The sequence below is a fragment of the Triticum aestivum genome, chromosome 3A, assembly GCF_018294505.1.
Source record: "Triticum aestivum cultivar Chinese Spring chromosome 3A, IWGSC CS RefSeq v2.1, whole genome shotgun sequence".
NCBI lineage: Eukaryota > Viridiplantae > Streptophyta > Magnoliopsida > Poales > Poaceae > Triticum > Triticum aestivum.
Window position 1 is genome coordinate 670932486 of NC_057800.1, and position 24377 is coordinate 670956862.

Here is a 24377-nt window from a genome sequence, read left to right on the forward strand (position 1 = left end):
TGAGCAACTCCACAGTCAATACCATCCTGCATTAAGTATTAGAAATTAAATATGCTAACTTCAAAAAGAAAAAAGATGAGATATCCAGTGATTCAGTCATACTTGCAGATACAACATGCATTCAGGAAACTTGAAGTTCAAGATAAGCTTATATGACAAGAGCAATACTACCATTAACTGAATTGCAAAATCACTGTTAAAACATGTTTCATTTACTTAAATTACTCACACAAACTGATGCTTGCAAAATCATTGTTAAAAACATGTTTCATCAACTGAACCTGGAACAAACTACATTAGTTCAGTCAGTATCACAGTCCAAATAAAATGAATAGTGGTAATCCCCTCAATTTATTGACAGAAATTTATGCTTGCATCTGCAGCTCTACCATAGTACAAAACATGTTTCATTTACTTAATTTACTGACAAAGATTAATGCTTCCATCTACAGACAGTACAAATCATGTTTCATTAAGTGAATTTACTGACATGATTTGATTCTTGCAACTGCAGACAGTCCAAATTAATTGAATTTCCTGACAGCAATTCCAACCATCTGCAAACTAACTACCACTAACACAAACCCTAGTTGGATAACACTGACCTGAGGAACAACACATCCATAGAACCTCCTCCCAGTGTCCTTTCCTTCAAATGCAACATATTTCATGCATGGGGCCAAGTGCAGTTTACATGTGATGCTTTGATGACCCACACGTCGTAGGGCTACCTACGCACAACAGAGAGGTCAGCACGCCGGTCTAAATCCTATGGAGCAGGGGTTTGGGCCCATCGCCCATTGCACACCTGCACGTTGCGAGGGCGGCCGGAAGCTGATGACCCACAAGTATAGGGGATCTATCGTAGTCCTTTCGATAAGTAAGAGTGTCGAACCCAACGAGGAGCAGAAGGAAATGATAAGCGGTTTTCAGCAAGGTATTCTCTGCAAGTACTGAAATAAGTGGTAACAGATAGTTTTGTGATAAGATAATTTGTAACAAGCAACAAGTAACAAAAGTAAATAAAGTGCAGCAAGGTGGCCCAATCTTTTTTGTAGCAAAGGACAAGTCTGGACAAACTCTTATATAAGGAAAAGCGCTCCCGAGGACACATGGGAATATCGTCAAGCTAGTTTTCATCATGTTCATATGATTCGCGTTCGGTACTTTGATAATTTGACATGTGGGTGGACCGGTGCTTGTGTGCTATTCTTACTTGAACAAGCATCCCACTTATGATTAACCTCTATTGCAAGCATCCGCAACTACAACAAAAGTATTAAGGTAAACCTAACCATAGCATGAAACATATGGATCCAAATCAGCCCCTTACGAAGCAACGCATAAACTAGGCTTTAAGCTTCTGTCACTCTAGCAACCCATCATCTACTTATTACTTCCCAATGCCTCCCTCTAGGCCCAAATAATGGTGAAGTGTTATGTAGTCGACGTTCACATAACACCACTAGAGGCTAGACAACATGCATCTCATCAAAATATCGAACGAATACCGAATTCACATGACTACTAATAGCAAGACTTCTCCCTTGTCCTCAGGAATAAACGTAACTACTCAGAAAGCATATTCATGTTCATAATCAGAGGGGTAATAATATGCATAAAGGATCTGAACATATGATCTTCCACCAATTAAACCAACTAGCATCAACTACAAGGAGTAATTAACACTACTAGCAACCTGCTAGCACCAATCCCGGACTTGGAGACAAGAATTGGGTATAAGAGATGAACTAGGGTTTTGAGATGAGATGGTGCTGCTAAAGATGTTGATGGAGATTGCCCTCTCCCGATGAGAGGAGCATTGGTGATGATGATGGCGATGATTTCCCCCTCTAGGAGGGAAATTTCCTCGGCAGGACAGCTTTGTTGGAGCTCTAGATTGGATCCGCCAAGGTTCCGTCTCGTGGCGGCGGAGTTTCTTCCCGAAAGGTTGCTTCTTATTTTTTTCTCGACGAAAGACTTCATATAGGAGAAGATGGTCATCGGAGAGCCACCAGGGGGCCCACGAGGTAGGGGGCGCGCCCTAGGGGGGGCGCCCCCATACTCATGGAAAGGGTGTGGGCCCCCTGGTCTTCATCTTTGGTGAGGATTTTTCATTATTTATTATAAGGTATTCCGTGGAGTTTCAGGACTTTTGGAGTTGTGCAGAATAGGTCTGTAATATTTGCTCCTTTTCCATCCCAGAATTCCAGCTGCCGGCATTCTCCCTCCTTATGTAAACCTTGTAAAATAAGAGAGAATAGCCATAAGTATTGTGACATAATATGAAATAACATCCCATAATGCAATAAATATCGATATAAAAGCATGATGCAAAATGGACGTATCATGCTTGCATCTGCAACTCTACCATAGAAGGATGCATCTATAGTGGTCCCAGGGTTCGCCTGCATTGTAGCACACTAGTGAACCGTAGAAAAAATAGCAACTGCTCCAAACATGGTCTCAAATCGAAGAACACTTGAACACTAACCCTAACCCTAGGTGCAAAGCAGATCCCTTACCCAGTGCTGCTCCACATCCATGTCGACCAGCTCCTCCTCCTCGCTGCTCTCCTCTCCATCCTTCCACAACGGCATCTTCTAAGGCGGGGAGGGAACCCTGCCTCCGGCGGCGGCGAAGAACTCCGGGGCGGCAACAGGTGACAGAGCAGAGGAGTGAGAGTGAGAGAGTGAGCGAGTGGAGTGGAGTGTGAGAGGTAGGGAGTGGGGGCTCTGTTTTGTACCGACAGTGCTAACGGTCATCAACCCACTCGTCTTCTGGCCTTGCCCACGTGCCACCCGACGGGCGGGCCAGCCCTGTCAAAAATCATGTTAACTACGGCAAACCGGTCATTTGTTTTTATTGAGAAAATTTACAAGAAAAGTGGTGGATTTTTGAGACGCGCTAGAAATGTGGTGGCAAATGGATTCTTGAACTTCAAATGTGGTGGTTTTTTGCAATTCACTCGCTACTTTGTGATGCCTAATCTGTTGTTCTTCCTCTAGCCAATCTTCTCCATTTAACAACGATAAGCACATATATCTGATCATACAGCTTGTCGAAGAGGCGGAAATAAGCAATCTTCCATGCTTTCATGAATAGAAGGGTGAAGAGCGCCAACCAAAAGCCGAGAAGCAGACCTAGAACAAGACCAAATCTAAAAGACATTGGCTCAAAACCATGGCCAGTTCTGCTCTGATCATCTTGCGTTAATGTACCATTTGTCGAGCAATTCTTCTCAAGAGGAGGTCCGCAAAGCCCACTGTTGCCCTTGTATATAGATGGGTGCTCCTGGTACATGGTGTCAAGCTGTGAGCCTGGTGGTATTCTTCCTATAAGATTGTTTTCAGATAGGTTCAGGAAGCTTAAGTATGTTATATTTGACAAGGTTGAAGGGATCTCGCCAGAGAGCATGTTCTTTGAGAGGTCGAGTGACTCAAGTGACTGTATCGCCCCAATATTTCTGGGATTTTACCGCTCAGGCGATTCCAAGACACGTTTATGTTTAACAGTGCATCAAGAGAAGCAATTTCCTCTGGAATTATCCCAGTTAACCCATTGAATGATAAGTCAATGCTCACCATATCGAAAATTCCTACACCATACTTAAGTTCTTACACCTTGGTGACAGCAGACAAGCTATTTCCACCTTCACCCGCCGCATTTGCATACGCCTGATAAGGAAACAAGCCAATCCTTACCTCCATCTGTGTCATTGCTGTTAGGTCTGACATACCCAGTGAGTTGGATCCGGATATATTATTTCCTACTAGATTCAAATGATGAAGGAACTTGAGTTTTGTGATGATGACCGAGATCTTCCCAGAGAACATGTTATAACTCAACTGTACAAATTGTAGTTGCACCAAGTTGCCAATCCACATCGGCAATGTTCCAGATAAGTTATTCCATGCAAGATCCAAGAGACCCAAATTTTTGCAGCTCTGTATAAATGGTGGGAATGGTCCACAGAAGCTATTGTTACTTAACAGTAGGTACCTCAAGGATTCCATTCTAGAACATGGAGGTAGTTCTCCAACGAGAAGGTTGTTTTCTAAGTCTAAGACTATCAACTTCTGTGAATGGCAGATTGATTCAGGAAGATGACCCACGATGCCATTCGAGAACATAAGCAGTGTTTCTAGTCCTGGAGCTCCAAGGTTGGATGGGAAAGGCCCTGATAAAGAGTTCATGGAGATATCCAAGTAGATGATATTCCTTGGTAGACTTGGTATGGGCCCAGTAAGTCTATTGGAATCGAGAAAGAATTGTGTCATTGACATGTCCTCCATATTTGCCGGCAACTCGCCATATATTGAATTGTTGGACATATCCAGAAAATCCATTGTTGAAAATGCAGTGGTGAACCAGTCCGGAAGATATTCGGTTATACCTGAGCTTGAGGTCAACGTAAGTAAGATTCACCTGCCACTGGAGCCAGGCAGGAAAAAGGGGACCCATAATGCACAACAAAATTTTTGCATCTCTAAGCTTGAAGGGAGTCTTCCATTCTGAATCCACGTGAATCTTGAGTAGGGGGTTCTACAATAGGTCCAATGTCTCTAAACTAGCCATTTTAGCAAAGTGCTGCTCCGTAAGCACACCATGGAGATCATTGAGACTAATGACCAAGTTTTTTTTGGAAAAGGGGGGCTCCCCGGCTTCTGCATCAGAACGATGCATACGGCCACCTTTATAAAAATCAAATAATTTCAACAAGGTCTTGCAGTCTCAAAAAAGTAAGTGAAAGCTCACAAAGAGCCAATAAAAACGGCCACAAAAGCCACAACCGGCTGGCATAAAAAAGATAGGAAAACTAATTGCCTATCCTATTACATGACCGCCATCCAAACCAGTTGAATATATCCCATGCTACCATCTCCCACCGGATAGATCCAGTAACCAAACGCTCCCTGGCCTCCGTCGGAGTGAGTAGCGACCACATACGGATCAAAGCAGTGGCCCGGAAGATAACCTGCAAAAAATGAATATTTGATGTTCTATTAAAGACGAAATCATTTATGCAATTCCACATAGCCCACAATAAAGCACATACTCCTACGCGAATGTGGCACGCCGTTTTGAACTCTATCCCATTAAGCCACGTTCCAAATAACGAGCTGACAGAGCTCGGAGGAGTAATATTAAAAGCTATGTGCACCGTCCGCCATAGAACCTTAGCCAACAGACAATCCAGAAAGAGGTGTTTGATAGTTTCATCCCGATCACAGAGCTATACCTAGTAGGTCCTGTCCAGTTACGCTTTGCCAGATTGTCTTTAGTTAAGATGACTTGTTTATGTACAAACCACATAAACACATTGATTTTCAATGGAACCTTGACTTTCCAGACATATTTGGAAGCCGGAATGGAGCTATATTTGATAACATGATACATTGATTTAACTGTGAACTCCCCAGTCCTAGTAAGGTTCCAGCACAACTTATCAGGTTGTTAAGACAGCTAAACCTCCATTAGTCTACTCACTAAATGAATCCATGCTTCCCAACGATTGCCAACTAGCGTCCTTCTGAATTGAATATTAAGGGGGCGGACTAGAGTTCTGTTGCAACGTAAGCCTCGCGTCGTTGAACAATACTATAAAGAGACGGGTATTGAAGCGCAAGGGGTGTCTCTCCTAGCCAAGTATCCTCCCAGAATTGTGTGCTAGCGCCATTTTTGACAATAAAATTTGTCCTATTGAAAAAGGCCGCTTTAACTCCCATGAGCCCTTTCCAAAAAGGCGAATCCAGCGGCCTCGCTGTCACCTGGGACAATGTTTTGGATTGGAGATACTTACTACGGAGAATCTGCGCCCATGTGGCCTCAATCTCAATAGATAACTTATACAGCCACTTACTGAGAAGACATCTGTTCTTGACTTCAAGGTTTTCAATCGCAAGACCCCCTTGGTCTTTTGGTCGACAAATGATATCCCATTTGGCAAGTCTGTATTTTCTTTTTAGCTCATCACTTTGCCAGAAGAAACGGGATCGATAAAGTCCAGCCTTTTCCTTACTCCAACTGGAACCTCGAAAAAAGATAAGAGAAACATAGGCATACTCGTGAAAACCGAATTAATAAGAATTTATCGGCCTCCATATGACATGAGCTTGCCCTTCCAGCAACTCAGTTTCTTCTCAAATCGATCCTCTATACACTTCCATTCTCTGTTTGTCAGCTTACGATGGTGAATTGGTATACTAAAAAGTAAAGTCCCCAATTCGCATCCAAACAATTGCATATAAGCCTCTTGTTCGTCTTTGGCTCTTCCAAAATAGAACAATTCGCTTTTATGAAAATCTTTAACCCGGTCAATTGTTCAAATAAGCATAACACCAGCTTCATATTTCTCGCTTTCGCCAAGTCATGCTCCATAAAGACGATCATATCATCAGCGTACTGTAGGATAGAAACTCCTCCATCCACTAGGTGAGGCACCAGACCACCCACCTGGCCAGCCTGCTTAGTCCTTCCTATTAAAATTGCCAACATATCAACTACAATGTTGAACAAAATAGGAGACATTGGGTCACCTTGTCGTAGGCCCTCATGTGTCTGGAAATAATGACCTATGTCGTCATTCACTTTAATTCCAACACTCCCTTTTTGTGTGAAAAATTCTACCTGGCGTCGCCAGGCTTCATCGAAACCTTTCATGCGTAAGGCCTGTTGAAGGAACGACCATTTGACTTTATTGTACGCCTTCTTGAAATCCACCTTGAAAACCACTCCATCAAGTTTTTTCGAATGGATTTCATGGAGCGTTTGAGACTAATCTCTAGGTAAGTCAGATTAGCGAGCATACCAAGATGAGGTGGGACATGAAGGTGAGATCATTGAGACTAATGTCCAGTGAGGTAGTTGCCACGAAGATCTAGAGTGCTTAATCTAGCAAAGCGCCCAATTCCTGTAGGTATGTTACCAGCAAGGTGATTGTAGGATAGTACAAGGGTGCTCAAACCAGCAAAATATCCTTCCCCTGTGGGTACTGATCCAGTGAGTATATTGTAAGATATGTCAAGAGTGTCCAAGCTACTAAGATTTCCCATGGACAACAGTATCGATCCCGTGAGGTTGTTGTAAGAGAGATCAAGAATTTGCAACCCACCGGTCAGGTGCCTCAAACTCCTGTAATTTGGCAAGGTTCCAACCATACCATTGTTTGCTAGGTACAATTGTTGCAACCTGTTGGATGGGTATCCCTGCGGCAGGCTTTCCATTAGCTTGCCAATGTCCTGGCCACCAACGAGGCTCGAGTCGAGGTCTAAGTACCTCAGGTTGCAGAGGTTTCTCAAGCTTCTTGGCATTGTAGCCATGTTTCCATTATATGAGAAATCAAGAATCTCAAGGGACACCATGGCATGCAGTGCATCAGGGAGCTGCCCGGACAAGAAGGTTTCCATGAGGTTGATGCTGTTGGAAATATGAGAAATTTACCAAATGATTTTATTAATAGAAATATTAGATAAATCATGACTAATATAATATGGATAAAAGTAGTAATGCGATCTGACAGGGAGAAGGTAAATGACATCTTCATATATGAACTGCAACCAAACATGTCTAAAGCAGATAGTAGAACAGGTTGCATAGATAGCGTAGAACCTAACGTATGTAGGACATACACTAGATCAAAGAACTACGAGAGAACTTCTGACAGAAAGAGTACGAACACGTACGGGATAACAGCAGCAGTAGCACTGGACTTGGGGTCGGTGTCATCGCCAACCATGTCGACGAGAAATTCGTCAATGTCGGGGAAGTAGTCGTTGGAGTCCGGGGCGTCCGTGACGAAGAAGTCAGTAGTCGCACTGAGCGCTCCCCAAAAACCTTATCACCCTTCTCCCGTACAAGACTCAAAAGGTGCGATTTCTGAGGCCTATTGTCCCGACCCGCGGTGCACGCCGCAAGCAGGGATGGGGAAGAACGTAGTAGCAGCGCAGTGCTCAAGAACTTGTGGCTAGAGGAAGAAGAGGTTTTGGTGCATCTCTCTGGAGGAGCGACCTCCCTTTTATAGGCGCAAGAGAAGGAGGCGAGAGGGCAGCGACGGGAGGTGAAACGAAGAGACAGAGATGAAGCGAACAGCCAGCAGACGAAGGGCTGCACCGTTCGCATTCGAACTCCACTTTCGCAAAAATCTTTTCATCTTTCGTGTAACCTTTCGTATACCCGTAGTGCGTGGCAAAAAATAACACATCGTCTCGGCTCATTCCCGCACCCCGCGGTGCGCCATGATTAGGCGTGGCGTTGCGAGGCGGGCGGCGGAGGAGGAGCACGCATGGATGTCCCGCTTGTTCTCATGCTCATACCAGTGGGGAAAGAACCTCCCTTATAAAGAGGTCCAACTCCCTCTAACTAGCAATGTGGTACTAAACTTTAGTTCCACCTCTTGCCTTTCACGAATGGGCTACGTGGGCCTCTATGATTTATTAAGAATTGCTGAAACTGCTATTGGGCTAGGCCCAAAGTAGATAAAATTCCAGCAATCCCCCACCAGATCCAAGAGGCACACAAAAATTGCCTTTGGTTCCAAAACACTGCTTTATATACCGGTACTGAAGTGGAGACTGTTAAGTTGAACTTCCACCTAGAAGTCTATGCTACACTAGTAAGCAACTTGAACTGTGGACTGGGCCTTGAACTGCAAGTTTTCTGTGAATCTAGCTTCACATAAAGCCTTGACTGATACGTGGCTACCGTGGGTCTTCCCCGTGGGTGGAGCTTATGCGTCATACTCCGTGACCTTTCATGAGTTTACTAGAGAGAACCCTACTCTCATAGATTGCGAGGTTTGACAATCAGACTCATATATGTGTGTTCTTCAAAAGATGTTCTGCAGGACAACATCTCTGCTTAAATGAGCCACTTAGAACACATTAAGATATACATCAACCTGCCATGCAGATTAGGAGAGTATTGCATCTTCATGGAGTGGTATTGTGAATAGTAAGGATACTCTCCTCTCAGTTGACCAACAGCTTGTCTTCCACATCTAATTCACGGGATCTCCAATCACAAAGAATAGGTTATCACTGTGAACAACTCATATTGTGGGTCTCATACCCATCTCCCTCGATGCATTATCTATCACATTACGTGAAAGACCCTTAGTAAAAGGATCTGCCATATTTTTAGACGTTTGGATATAATCCAATGCAATAACTCTGGAGTTTTTCATTTTTCCGACAGACTTTAACCTTCTCTGAACGTGTCTTGATGACTTCATGTTATCCTTTGAGCTGCTCACTTTCGTGATCATAGTTTGATTGTCGCGGTTCATAAGGATACCTGGTACATGTTTCTCAACAACCGGCAAGTCATTCAAGAGCCGACGAAGTCAATCTGCTTCGACCATAGCTCTATCTAGTGCTGTGAGTTCTGCTTTCATTGTTGACCTCGTTAAGATGGTCTGCTTGCAAGACTTCCAAGAAACAGCGCCACCTCCATGAGTGAATACATATCCGCTCGTGGCCTTTATATCATCAGCATCTGAGATCCAGTTTGAGACACTATACCCTTCAAGCACCTTTGGGTGCCCGGTGTAGTGAATTCCATAATTTGCAGTGGCTTTCAAATAACGCAAAACTCTCTCTAGAGCTTTCCAATGCACATCTCCTGGTTTTGAGACAAACCGACTCAGTTTGTTAATAGCAAAAGAGATGTCAGGTCTTGTAGCACTGGCTAAGTACATAAGCGAGCCAATAATCTCAGAATATTTCAATTGATCTCTAGCAATTCTTCGATTCTTTCGAAGTAACACACTTGCATCATAAGGTATTGGAGAGGGCTTGCAGTCACTATAGCCAAAGCGACTCAAGATCTTTTCCACATAGTGAGATTGATGCAATGTAATCCCACCTACATCGTTTCTCAACAACTTGATGTTCAGAATGACATCAGCCACCCCTAAATCCTTCATCTCAAAACAGCAAGATAGGAAATTCTTGACCTCCTTAATAACATTCAGATTTGTTCCGAAAATCAGTATGTCATCAACATACAAGCAAAGGATAACTCCCTCGCCCCCACCATGGCGATAGTACACACATTTGTCAGCTTCGTTCACAACAAAGCCTGCAGCTGTTAAAGTTCTTTCAAACTTCTCATGCCATTGTTTGGGTGCTTGCTTGAGTCCATACAAAGACTTCAGCAACTTGCACACTTTTCCTTCCTGACCATCTAGTACAAACCCATCTGGTTGTTCCATATAAATTTCCTCATCCAACTCTCCATTTAGGAAAGCAGTCTTAACATCCATTTGATGAACGAGAAGACCATGCAAGGCAGCTAGTGAAAGTAGAACTCGAATAGTGGTCAGTTGAGCCACATGTGAGTAAGTATCAAAGAAGTCTTCACCTTCCTTTTGGGTATAACCCTTAGCCATGAGCCGAGCCTTGTACTTTTCAATAGTACCATCAGGCCTAAGCTTCTTCTTGAATACCCATTTGCATCCTATAGGTTTGCACCCATCAGGACGATCAGTTATCTCCCAAGTTTCATTTGCCAAGATAGAATCCATCTTGCTACGAACTGCTTCCTTCCAATAGTCAGCATCTTCAGATGCATAGGCATCTGAAATAGAACTGGGAGTGTCATCTATGAGATACACAAGAAAATCATCACCAAAAGACTTTGCAGTCCTCTGTCTCTTGCTCCTAGTAGGAACTTCATTGTTCTCCTCCACATGACTTTCAAAGTGTTCCATCGAAATAGCAGGTTTGGTAATTGTAACTGGTTCCTGATTCGATGAACTAGGCATCTCCTGATTAGATGAGGTAGCCATATCCTTCATGGGAAAGATATCTTCAAAGAAAGTCGCATCATTCGACTCCATGATCGTACCGACATGCATGTTAGGTACCTCAGATTTTACAACCAAGAATCTATATCCAATGCTATGAAAAGCATATCCCAGGAAAACACAATCCACAGTCTTTGGTCCAAGCTAACATGGACTTTCGCCAAACAACCCCATGTTCGCAGATAAGAGAGTTTTAACCTTTTCTTCTCCCATTCCTCGAATGGAGTTATCTCTTTGTTCTTTGTGGGAACTCGGTTTAGGACATGACATGTCGTCAATATCGCCTCCCCCCACCATGCCTTGGAGAGACCCGATGTGTCTAACATGGCGTTAACCAAATCAGTTAGAGTACTGTTCTTTCTTTCGGCCACCCCATTTAACTGAGGTGAGTAGGGAGGCGTCCTCTCATGGATTATACCATGTTCCGCACAAAAAGCATCAAATTCATTGGAAAAATACTCTCCACCACGGTCGGACCTAAGCCTCTTGATTCTTCGATCAAGTTAGTTTTCCACTTCAGCTTTATAGATCTTGAAAAAGTTCAAAGCCTCATCCTTAGATTTCAAAAGATACACACGGCAGTATCTAGTGGAGTCCTCAATTAATGTCATGAAATATTTCTTTCCACCTTTTGTCAAAACACCATTCATTTCACAAAGATCTGAATGTATGAGCTCTAGTGGTGCAAGATTTCTCGTTTCCGTAGTCGTGTGTGACTTACGAGGTTGCTTAGCTTGCACACAATCTTTACACTTAGATCCCTTGACAGTGGTGAAACTAGGGATTAAGTTCAACTTCGCTAGTCGCGACATGCAACCAAAGTTAACATGACAAAGACATGAATGCCATACATTTGATTCACTATTGTTGCAAACATGATTAACAACTTTATTGCAAACGTCTGATAAGGATAAATGAAATAGGCCTCCTGACTCATAGCCTTTACCAACAAAGGTTCCATACTTGGATATTACAAATTTATTCAACTCAAAGACAAGCTTGTAGCCATCTCTACACAGAAGAGATCCGCTAACAAGATTTTTATTGATGGAGGGGACATAATGCACGTTCTTCAGCCGCACGATCTTCCCCGAAGTAAACTTCAGATCGACCATGCCAACACCACGAACAGAAGCACTTGAACCGTTGCCCATCAGCATGGTTGAAGCCCCCGCGGTCTGATAAGACGAAAACATGGAAATATCACCGCATACATGCACATTAGCACCCGTGTCAATCAACCAATCAGGAGAATGACAAACTGAAAGAATAGTGGGAAATATACCATACCCAGCATCCTTCATGTCAATGTCTCCAATGACAACATTAGCGGTCTTGCCGCCTTTCCCAGGATGACGCTTGTCATAGCGATTAGGGCAACTAGGAGCCCAATGATCAGGATCTCCACACACATTACAAACACCTTTCTTCTTGTCATTCTTCTTCTTGAAGTTCTTGTGCTGGATAGCCTTGTTCTTCCCATCAAACTTTCCTTTACCATCAAACTTGCCCTTGTTCTTTAACTTGTGGGGCTGGAAGTTCTGCTTCTGTATCACATTGGCACTAGATCCTCCCTCAATACCTCGAGCACGTGTGTCCTTTGCTCTCGCCTTTTCTTCCACATCAAGAGTGCCAATGAGATCCGGAACGGAAAACTCCTGCCTCTTATGCTTTAGTAAGGTAGCAAAGTTCATCCACGAAGGAGGAAGCTTAGTGATGATACCTCCGGCAACAAACTTGTCCGGTAGCATACAATTGAAGTGCTCAAGTTCTCTAGGAAATGACTGTATCTCATGAGCTTGCTCAACCACGGAGCGCTCTTCAGTTATCCTGTAATCATAGAATTGCTCCATGATGTACAGCTCTGTGCCTGCATCCGAGACCCCAAACTTGGCCTCGAGTGTGTCCCACATATCTTTTCCATTATCAATTGGCGCATAAGCATCAACTATGTTCTCACCAAGAACACTCAAGAGAGCAGCCTTAAATAGAGTATCCATTTTCTGAAAAGCTTGTTCCTGTTGGGCATCAAGCTCCCCTTCAGGCTTGCCAAGCATGGTGTCATAGCAACTCATGGTTTGAAACCATAAGACTGCTCTCACGCGCCACCTCTTATAGTGGATACCCTCAAACATAGGAGGTATCATGGAAGCAGCAGAACCACTTGGGGTAAGTTGCCTATAATAAGGTTTTTGGATTGTTGGAAATATGAGCAATTTACCAAATGATTTTATTAATAGAAATATTAGATAAAGCATGACTAATATAACATGGATAAAATTAGTCATGCAATCTGACAGGGAGAAGGTAAATAAAATCTTCATATATGAACTGCAACCAAACATGGCTAAAGCAGATAGTAGAACAGGTTGCATAGATAGCATAGAACCTAACATATGTAGGACAGACACTAGAGCAAAGAACTGCAAGAGAACTTCTAACAGAAAGAGCAAGAACACGTACGGGACAGCAGCAGCAGTAGCACTGGACTTGGGGTCTGCGTCGTCGCCAGCCATGTCGTCGAGAAGGTCGTCAACATCACGAAAGAAGTCGTCGTCGGGGAAGTAGTCATCGGAGTCCGGGGCATCCGTGACGAAGAATTCAGTAGTCGTGCTGAGCGCTCCCCAAAAACCATATGACCCTTCTCCCGTACAAGACTCAAAAGGTGCGGTTTTGGAGGCCTACTGTCCCGACCCGCGGTGCACGCCGCAAGTAGGGATGGGGTAGAACGTAGTAGCAGCGCTGTGCTCATGAACTTGTGGCGAGAGGAAGAAGAGGTTCTGGTGCGTCTCTCTGGGAGGAGCGACCTCCCTTTTATAGGCGCAAGAGAAGGAGGCGAGAGGGCAGCGACGGGAGGTGAAACGAAGAGACAGAGATGAAGCAAACAGCCAGCAGGTGAAGGGCTGCACCGTTCGCATTTGAACTCCACTTTCGCAAAAATCTTTTTCAGCTTCCGTGTGACCTTTCGTATACCCATAGTACGTTGCAAAAATTTAGACATCGGCTCATTCCCGCAACCCGCGGCGCGGTGCGTCGTGACGAAACGTGGCGTGGCGTGGCGTGGCGAGGCGGGCGGCGGAGGAGGAGCTCGCGTGGATGTCCCTCTTGTTCTCATGCTCATACTAGTGGGGAAAGAACCTCCCTTATAAAGAGGTCCAACTCCCTCTAAACTAGCAATGTGGGACTAAAATTTAGTTCCACCTCTTGCCTTGCACGAATGGGCTGCGTGGGCCTCAAGGATTTATTAAGAATTTCTGAAACTGCTATTGGGCTAGGCCCAAAGTAGACAAAATTCCAGCAATCCCCCACCAGATCCCAGAGGCACACAAAAATTACCTTCGGTTCCAAAACATTGTTTTATATACCGGTACTGCAGTGGATACGGTTACGTTGAACTTGCACCTAGAACTCTATGCTACACTAGTAAGCAACTTGAACAGTGGACTGGGCCTTGAACTGCAAGTTTTCTGCGAATCTAGCTTCACATAAAGCCTTGACCGATACGTGGCTACCGTGGGTCTTCACTGTGGGTGGAGCTTATGCGTCATACTCCGTGACCTTTCATGAGTTTACTAGAGAGAACCCTACTCTCATAGATTGCGAGGTTTGACAATCAGACTCATATAGGTGTGTTCTTCAAAATATGTTCTGCAGGACAACATCTCTGCTTAAATGAGCCACTTAGAACACATTAAGATATACATCAACCTGCCGTGCAGATTAGGAGAGTATTGCATATTCATGGAGTGGTATTGTGAATAGTAAGGATACTCTCCTCTCAGTTGACCAACAGCTTGTCTTCCACATCTAATTCACGGGATCTCCGATCACAAAGAATAGGTTACCACTGTGAACAACTCATATTGTGGGTCTCATACACATCTCCCTTGATGCATTATCTATCACATTACATTAAAGACCCTTAGTAAAAGGATCTGCCAGATTTTTAGACGTTTGGATATAATCCAATGCAATAACTCCGGAGTTTTTCATTTTTCTGACAGACTTTAACCTTCTCTGAACGTGTCTTGATGACTTCATGTTATCCTTTGAGCTGCTCTCTTTCGTGATCACAGTTTGATTGTCGCAGATCGTAAGGATACCCGGTATAGGTTTCTCAACATCTGACAAGTCATTCAAGAGCCGATGAAGCCAATCTGCTTCGACCGTAGCTGTATCTAGTGCTGTAAGAAGTCGTCCTCGGGGAAGTAGTCGTCGGAGTCTGGGGCATCCGTGACGAAGAAGTCAGTAGTTGCACTGAGAGCTCCCCAAAAACCTTATCACCCTTCTCCCGTACAGGACTCAAAAGGTGCGGTTTCGGAGGCCTACTATCCCGACCGCGGTGCACGCCGCAAGCAGGGATGGGGAAGAACGTAGCAGCAGCGCAGTGCTCAAGAACTTGTGGCGAGAGGAAGAAGAGGTTCTGGTGCGTCTCTCTGGGAGGGGCGACCTCCCTTTTATAGGCGCAAGAGAAGGAGGCGAGTGTGTAACGCCCCATATATAACTTGCCATATTTGCATTCCCACCCTTGCCATTTCCGGCACTAAGTTATGATATTTCCTCGTTGTTGTGTTTCGTCTTTGTTTTGCATTTTGTCTTGTCATGCATCTCATATAATGTCATCATGTGCATCGCATTTGCATACGTGCTCGTCTCATGCATCAGAGCATTTTCCCCGTTGTCCGTTTTGTATTCGGGCGCTCCTATGTCTTCCGATGTCCCCTTTTGTCTCTTTTCGTGTGCAGGTGTTAAACATTCTCGGATTGGACTGAGACTTGCCAAGCGGCCTTGGTTTACTACCGGTTGACCGCCTGTCAAGTTTCGTGCCATTTGGACTTCGTTTGATACTCCACCGGTTAACCAAGGAACCGTAAAGGCCTCATGTGTGTTGCAGCCCAACACCTCTCCAAAGTGGCCCAAAACCCACCTAAACCCCCCTCAATCATCTCGGTCGTTCGGTCACGATCGTGTGGCCGAAAACCGTGCTCAATTTGGAGTCTCCTAGCTCCTTCGATGTATAAATAGGGCTCCCCCTCTGAAATTTCTGGCGAAACCCTAGCCTCTTCCTCCTCCCGCCGCCGGACTCGTCCGTTTCGGGCTGGACACGTCCGCTTGCCGCCGCCCGACCAACAATTGCCCGCCACGTCACCTCCGCCCGCACCCACATCGTCGCGTCTGCGCCGGCCCGCCGCGGCCCGGGTTGGGCACCCCGAGCCCGTGCGCGCCGCCCCGCCGCCCCGCGCCTAGCCGCCTCCTCGCGCCGCCAGGGGCTTCACCGCGCCACCGTCGTCCGCCCTCGCCGGCGTTCGACGCCATCTCCGGCCACCTCGTCTACCGCCGCCCCGCCGCCTCATCGTTGCCGCCGCCCGCAGCTCGCCGGACCCCGATGAGCTCCGCCGCCCTCCGACGACCCAGATCCCGGTGAGCCCCACTCCAGCATCGTCCTCGACAACTCCGGCCACCGCCCCGCACTGTTCTGGCGAGATTCCGGTGGACCTCGGGAAGCATGACTCAGATCCAGATCCGAAATATTAGGGTTGGCCTCGTTTCTCCCCTAAGTTCCTAATATTTTTAGCATATTTCATCATGTCATATCTTTGCATCCGTGGCTCCGTTTTGGGCGTGTAGCATATCAAATTGTTCGTCTGGATGTGCACTTCATTTCATCCCATTGCACCATGTTCATTTGAGTTCAGCTTGATGCCCTAAATGTTGCTGCAAGAGTGCTATGAAATGTTAGTGTCTGTCTCTTATTAGAATATGGACATTTGTCATTTTTGCCATGTTTAATGCGTGCCTCCTATGAACTTGAGCCCTACATGTGTTTTGTTATATGCCATGCCATCTTTACAGGGGTGTATGCCATGTATTTTTGTGATCAATGTGGTGACTAGCACAAGCATGCAAAGTAGCTCTCGTGATGTTGCTGATTTCAGGGACTTAGAATTCTTCTAAGTCTTTTCCCTGATAATATTTTTATGCCATGTATTCATGTTCCTACAGAGTGATCCATGCCTCTTTTGAGCATGTTCAGTAAGGATGATTTTGAGATATTGTTATGCTCTATCCATCCATGTCTTTGGTTGCAATGTTGGAGCACCCTAGCATGACTCAATCTTGCTCTACTTTTGCTATAAAATGTTCCTGGCAGATTGTTTACATGTTAATCAATTTTGCCGAGGTTGTCGTAGTTGATCCGTGCATGCTATGAGAGTGTTCTTGGTATGGTTAGCTTATTGATCATGCCTTCTTGCTGGGTGTATCCTTAGTTTGTCATGCAATGCCTTGTGCTGAGTGCATCGAGCTTGTAAACATGCCTATGTAACTCTGTTTTGCCATGTTCCAGTTTTTTGCTAAGTCGGAATCTGTTAACGGAACTTGCTATGTTGACATGGGTGCCATTGAATTTTCTGATCCTTTTTGGCTTATGGTCAGTAAGGGACTTTTGTTATATGCTTTGTGTAGTTTCATGGCATGCCTTGCTTTGCCATGATATGTTCCTGTAGCATATTGTTATCTTGCTCTAAACATTGCTTCCTATTGTTAAATCCTGGCATGTTATTTTCACTAAGTCTGTGAACCTGATATCTTTTGCACTTTTGCCATTTTTGTTTGAACCTGTTATTGTGTGAATTAGCCGTAGCTTAGTGTTCATCTTTTATCAAGCATCTTGAGTGGATCATTGCCATGTGCTTTGTTGCTATGTTAGAGCCAGTAGCTTATTTTCTTGATGCATTTAGATGTCATCGTGCTGTTAATCGCAGCTTTGTGCCATTATTGTTTTGCTTGCCATTTGCAAACCGTGCATCCGATTCCGGTGATCTTTATATCGATTTCGACCGAAATCAACTCATCTTTCCAGCGGCACTCTTGCTTTTCCAAGTTGAGGTCTGGTTTAATCTTTCTTTTCCAAAGCATGCATATGCATTGCATATCACATCCCACATATCATGCCATGTTTTGCATCATGTTGCTTGCGCATTGCACCGTGGTTGATCGTGGTTCCCTTTGCTTGTGTTCTTGATTTGGGTAGAGCCAGGAGATGAGTACGTGATCGAGGAACCCGTTGAGTACACTTACGAGGATCCAGCTTTCGTCAACTCGGAGAACTTTGCAGGCAAAATGACCATACCCTCAAATCACTTCTATCTTTGCTTGCTAGTGGCTCGCTCTATTGCTATGCCTATGATACGATACCTACCACATGCTTTATCATGCCTCCCGTATTGCCATGTCAAACCTCTAACCCACTTTGTCCTAGCAAACCATTGTTTGGCTATGTTACCGCTTTGCTCAGCCCCTCTTATAGCGTTGCTAGTTGCAGGTAAAGATTGGAGTTTGTTCCTTGTTGGAACATGATTATTGTTGGGATATCATTATTATAACTTGATTACTTTAATGCATCTATATACTTGGTAAAGGGTGGAAGGCTCGGCCTTATGCCTGGTGTTTTGTTCCACTCTTGCCGCCCTAGTTTCCGTCATACCGGTGTTATGTTCCTTGATTTTGTGTTCCTTACACGGTTGGGTTATAATGGGAACCCCTTGACAGTTCGCCTTGAATAAAACTCCTCCAACAAGGCCCAACCTTGGTTTTACCTTTTTCCACCTAGCCTTTTTCCCTTGGGTTTCGCGGACTCAGGGGTCATCTTTATTTTGACCCCCCCGGGCCAGTGCTTCTCTAAGTGTTGGTCCAACCTGAGCGATGTCCGGCGCCCCTGGGCAACCAGGGTCTATGCCAACCCGACATCTGGCTCATCCGGTGTGCCCTGAGAATGAGATATGTGCAGCTCCTATCGGGATTTGTCGGCACATTCGGTCGGCTTTGCTGGTATAGTTTTACCATTGTCGAGATGTCTTGTAACCGGGATTCCGAGTTTGATCGGGTCGTCCTGGGAGAAGGAATATCCTTCGTTGACCATGAGAGCTTGTGATGGGCTAAGTTGGGACACCCCTGCAGGGATTTGAACTTTCGAAAGCCGTGCCCGCGGTTATGGGCAGATGGGAATTTGTTAATGTCCGGTTGTAGAAAACCTGAAACTTAACTTATTTAAAATGGATCAATAGCGTGTGTAGCCGTGATGGTCTCTTTTCGGCGGAGTCCGGGAAGAGAACACGGTCTCATGTTATGCTTGAACGTAAGTATTTCTAGGATCACTTCTTGATCATAGTTTCTCGAAACGTGTTTTGCCTTCTCTTCTCGCTCTCATTTGCGTATGTTTAGCCACCATATATGCTAGTGCTTGCTGCAGCTCCACCTCATACCTTTTACCTACCCATAAGCTTAAATAGTCTTGATCGCGAGGGTGTGAGATTGCTGAGTCCCCGTGACTCACAGATTACTTCCAAAAAACCAGATGCAGGTGCCGATGATACCGTTCCAGTAGATTCGACTGTGCTCAAGTGGGAGTTTGATGAGGACTCAAGACGATACTACATTTCCTGTCCAGACGATCAGTAGTGGAGCCCAGTTAGGGCGATCGGGGACGTTATGCATTTGGGGTCTTTATTTTGGTTCCGTAGTCAGACCTTGGTTGTATCTGGATGATTGTAATGCTATATTTATGATATTCTGTGAAGTGGCGATTGTAAGCCAATTATGTACCTCTTTTCTTATTCAATACATGGGATGTGTAAAGATTACCCCTCTTGCGACATTGCCTACAATGCGGCTATGCCTCTAAGTCGTGCTCCAACACGTGGGAGATATAGCCGCATCATGGGTGTTACAAGTTGGTAATCAGAGCCTTCCCCGACTTAGGAGCCCCCTGCTTGATCGAATCGTGGGCGTTGTTGAGTCTAGAAAAAATGTTTTTGAGTCTTTTAGGATTATATATATCGGAGAGTAGGATTCTTTTTACTCCTCAGTCCCTTCGTCACTCTGGTGAGGCATCCTGACGTAGAGTTTTGACTCTTCTCTTCTCAAATTTCACTAAATTTTTTAGGATCACGCGGGTATCTTGGAATCATTCCAATGGTTTTGTGACGAGAACATTGTTCTTAGTGCCTCCTGACATTTAGGGGTTGTGGCAGTCTCCCGGGGAGTTGAGCTCCGAGGTGTTGTCGTCACAATTTTATCATTGCAGTTATGGAATACCTGAGTTTCACCGACATCGAAAATCTCTTTTATGCAGTTGTTGGTGAGATAACCTCAACGCCACCTAGTACTGGGGCAGGAGTTCGGGAGTATTGCCATAACTCGTATAACGGATGCTTTTCAAAGGTTGAGGTAAACTATTTCCGAAGATTTCTTGGTTATGTGTTGAAGGATGGATACAGCCGGATGTAGGATTTGCTAGTTTTGGGTGAGATATTATGCTTCCCCTGTATCCCCAACACCTGATTGCATAACCGGAAAATTTCGGGAGTTTCATAGCTGGGAATTCATGTAGCTCTAGTATTTCTTTCGCGAATATTTGGTTTGTGATTGGGTAATCCTTACCAAGTATTTGTTCATGTCTGTACCTTGTTGTTTTATTCATCTACCTCTATCTAAGTGGCTTCTCAATTTATGGAAGTGTGACCATTTAATTTGGAATTCATTCATTCATTCTTGTTCGAATGTTAAGGTTGTATGTTGCAATTTCGATCCGTTTGATTCAGCTTGAATATATGTCTTTCAAGATGCTAATGGATGTCACCCTCTTCAGGATGGCTCCTCCAACGTGTCAGAATCTGGAACCGCCGCCACCACCTCCACCTCCGGAGGCATGGAAAGCTGTGATGGCCGCTACCAATGCCAACACGCAGCTAATTGTGCAAGTCTTGCAAGAGCGCAGCCAAGGAAATCAAGGCAATGGCAACAATCAAAATCAGTTTGCTACCCTCAACCAGTTCCTCGCAAACCAGCCAAAGACCTTCAGTAACTGTGTCGAGGCCACGGACGCTGATGATTGGCTCGTGGATATCTGCAAGCATTTCGAGTGCAGCAACGTCAGGCCTGAGGACTTTGTCAAGTTTTCCTCATTCCAACTCAAAGACCAAGCTGCAGAGTGGTATCAACAATACAAAGATTCTAGAGGAGGTCGTGTGATTACCTTGGATGAATTCTGCCAAGACTTAAAAGCTCACCACATTCCTCAGAGTGTTGTTGAGAGCAAGCGTGAGGAGTTCCGCAATCTGAAGCAAGGCAGCTTGTCTGTTTACCAATACAACATCATGTTCTAGAAGCTCGCTCGTTTCGCTAAGCAAGACGTCCCTGACGAGAAGAGCATGATTTATCAGTTCAGAGGTGGCCTTGGAGAAGATCTGCAACTAGCTCTTGTGCTTTTTGAGACGAAAAAGTACGATGAGTTCTACAATATGGACCTAAAGCAAGAGGCTGCTCAGCTCAAGTGCGATGCTTCCAAGAAGAGAGTCAGGGATGCAACTCCTTTTTCTTCGACTCAAGTCATAGCTAAGCAGAAAAAGTATTGGTTGTCTCCTCCTCCGCCATTCCGTCAGCCTTATCAGTAGAAGAGCAAAGGTGGCAATGGATCTTCCCACCCACCCAACCCAGGCTATCAGAAGAACACTTCGTCTCATGCTCCTAGATCAAGTGCTCCGTATCACCGTCCGCTCTCAGAGGTCACGTGCAACAAGTGTCAAGAGAAGGGTCACTATGCAAACAAATGCTTCAATCAGAGGCGTCTTCCTCCTCCTCCTGCGAGATCTGCTAGCAATGAAGTGGTCAAGCATAATCCCAAGTCTGCTAAGGTCAACTTGATGAATGCAGCTCAGGCAGAGGACTCGTCAGAAGTGATCATGGGTAACCTTCCTGTTAACGATAATCCTGCAAAAGTCCTTTTTGATATTGGTGCATCGCATTGTTTCATTTCAAGACCATTTGCATCTAAGCATGAGTTGCCTTTCCAAGATTTGTCTAGACAGTTATCAGTTGTCTCTCCGGGTAAATTCATGAACGCAAGCTCTATGGTTTCGGATGTTTCTATCACGTTGGGCGACTATAAGTTTCTGTCCTCTCCAACTGTTCTTGGTAACTCGGATATTGATCTTATTCTCGGAATGGACTGGCTTTCTAAGCACAAGGCTCAGCTTGAATGTGCTGCCAGGCAGATTCAGTTGACACATTCGTCTGAGGATGTGATTGTCTTTGCCGCTTGTGACGATACCATTCGACTGTTTTCTCTCAACGAGAAGGGCGAGTTGGATGCCATCTCTCAGATTCCAGTCGTTTGTGAATATGAAGACGTCTTTCTAGAAGAGCTTCCAGGAATGCCTCCTCACCGGCCAGTTGAATTCGTCATTGATCTTGAGCCTGGCACAGAACCTGTTTGCAAACGTCCTTACAAGTTTGGACTAGAAGAGTTGAAGGAGCTGAAGAAACAACTCGATATTCAAGAGCGTATGGGTCTCATCCGACCAGTTCTTCTCCTTTGGGTTGTGGTGTTCTTTTTTTCAAGAAGAAGGATGGAACGGACCGTCTTTGTGTCGACTACCATCCATTGAACAAGAAGACCATAAAGAACAAGTACCCACTTCCCAACATCAATGAGCTTTTCGAACAACTCAAAGGTTCTCAAGTATTCTCCAAGCTTGACCTCCGTATGGGCTATCATCAGATTCGCATTCGTGAACAAGATATCCCCAAGATAGCATTCAGGACAAGCTATGGTTCCTATGAATACACTGTCATGTCTTTCGGCCTTGTCAACACTCCTCCAACATTCTCTCGCATGATGAACTTCATCTTCAACGCCTACACAAATGACTTTGTCTTGGTATATCTCGATGATATTTTGGTCTTTTCCAAGAACAAGGAGGATCATGCCAAGCATTTGAGATTGGTGCTGGATAAACTCAGAGAACATCAATTCTATGCAAAGTTTTCAAAGTGCGAGTTTTGGCTCGATGAGGTTCTCTACCTTGGGCATATCATCTCCGCCAAGGGCATAGCTATTAATCCTGAGAAGGTGTCTGCAATTGTGAATTGGGAACCACCTCAGAATGTGAAGCAACTCCGCACCTTCCTTGGGCTCGCAAGCTATTGTCGAAGGTTCATGGAGAATTTCTCTAAGATCGCGAAGCCTCTTTCCAACCTCCTCCAGAAGCATGTGAAGTATGTCTGGACGCCTGAATGTGACATTGCTTTCAACACCCTCAAAGAGAAGTTAGTCACTGCTCCAGTTCTGACTCCTCCTGATGAATCCAAACCATTCGAAGTTTTCTGTGATGCTAAGAAGTTAGTCACTGCTCCAGTTCTGACTCCTCCTGATGAATCCAAACCATTCGAAGTTTTCTGTGATGCTTCCCTTCAAGGTCTCGGTGCTGTCTTAATGCAAGAGAAGAAAGTTGTGGCCTATACCTCTCGCCAGTTGAAGCCCAACGAAAAGAACTACCCCACTCATGACCTCGAGTTGGTGGCAGTTGTCCATGCTCTTTTAACATGGAGACATCTCTTGTTGGGAAGGAAAGTGGACATCTTCACTGATCATAAGAGCCTCAAGTACATCTTCACTCAGCCAAACCTCAACCTCAAGCAGACTTGTTGGGTCGAGATGATTCAAGAGTATAATCCGAGTATTGAATATACTCCAGGCAAGGCCAATGTCATTGCCGACGCTTTGAGCAGGAAGGCTTACTGCAACAGTTTGATTATCAAGCCCTACCAACCAGAGCTTTGTGAAGCTTTCTGCAAACTTAATCTCCAAGTTGTTCCTCAAGGTTTCCTCGCCAACCTCCAAGTCTCTCCTACTTTGGAAGATCAGATTCGTGAGGCTCAACTTCTTCATGCAATGGTGATGAAGGTGAAGATTGAGATTGCCAAGAGTCAACCCAAGTACAAGTGCTATCGTCTTGACGACAAGGATACTCTATTCTTCGAGGATCGCATTGTTGTTCCTAAGGGTGACCTTCGTAAAGTCATTATGAACGAGGATCACAATTCACTCATGTCTATTCACTTTGGAAGTACAAAGATGTACCATGACCTCAAGCAGTCGTATTGGTGGACTCGAATGAAGCGGGAGATTGCTCAGTTCGTGAATTAATTCGATGTCTGCAGAAGAGTGAAGGTAGAACACCAACAGTCAGCTGGTCTCCTCCAACCTCTTGCCATTCCAGAATGGAAGTTTAACCATATTGAGATGGACTTCGTGACTGGATTTCCCAAGTCCAAGCGTGGCAATGATGCTATCTTTGTTGTCATCGACAAGCTCACTAAAGTGGCTCATTTTCTTCCTATCAAAGAATGTATCATAGCGGCTCAGTTGGCAGAGCTATATACCTCCAGGATTGTCTCTCTCCACGGCATTCCGCAGTTGATAACTTCAGATCATGGTAGCATCTTCACCTCTAAGTTCTGGGATTCCTTTCAGAAGGCCATGGGCACCAACATTCGCTTCAGCACAGCCTTTCATCCTCAAACTAGTGGCCAAGTGGAGCGAGTCAATCAAATTCTTGAAGATATGCTCAGGGCATGTGTCATTTCCTTCGGTATGAAGTGGGAAGATTGTCTTCCATATGCCGAGTTCTCCTACAACAACAGCTTCCAAGCGAGTTTGGGCAAGGCCCCATTCGAGATTCTCTATGGTAGAAAGTGTCGTACTCCTCTTAACTGGTCAGAGACTGGT

The 24377-nt window shown here is 44.9% G+C and overlaps 1 pseudogene; it reads right to left on the bottom strand.

The window, feature by feature from the left end:
- Positions 1-2985: 2985 nt before the first annotated feature.
- LOC123059029 (receptor-like protein EIX2) lies at positions 2986-7433 on the bottom strand (annotated as a pseudogene).
- Between the last annotated feature and the right edge of the window lie 16944 nt (positions 7434-24377).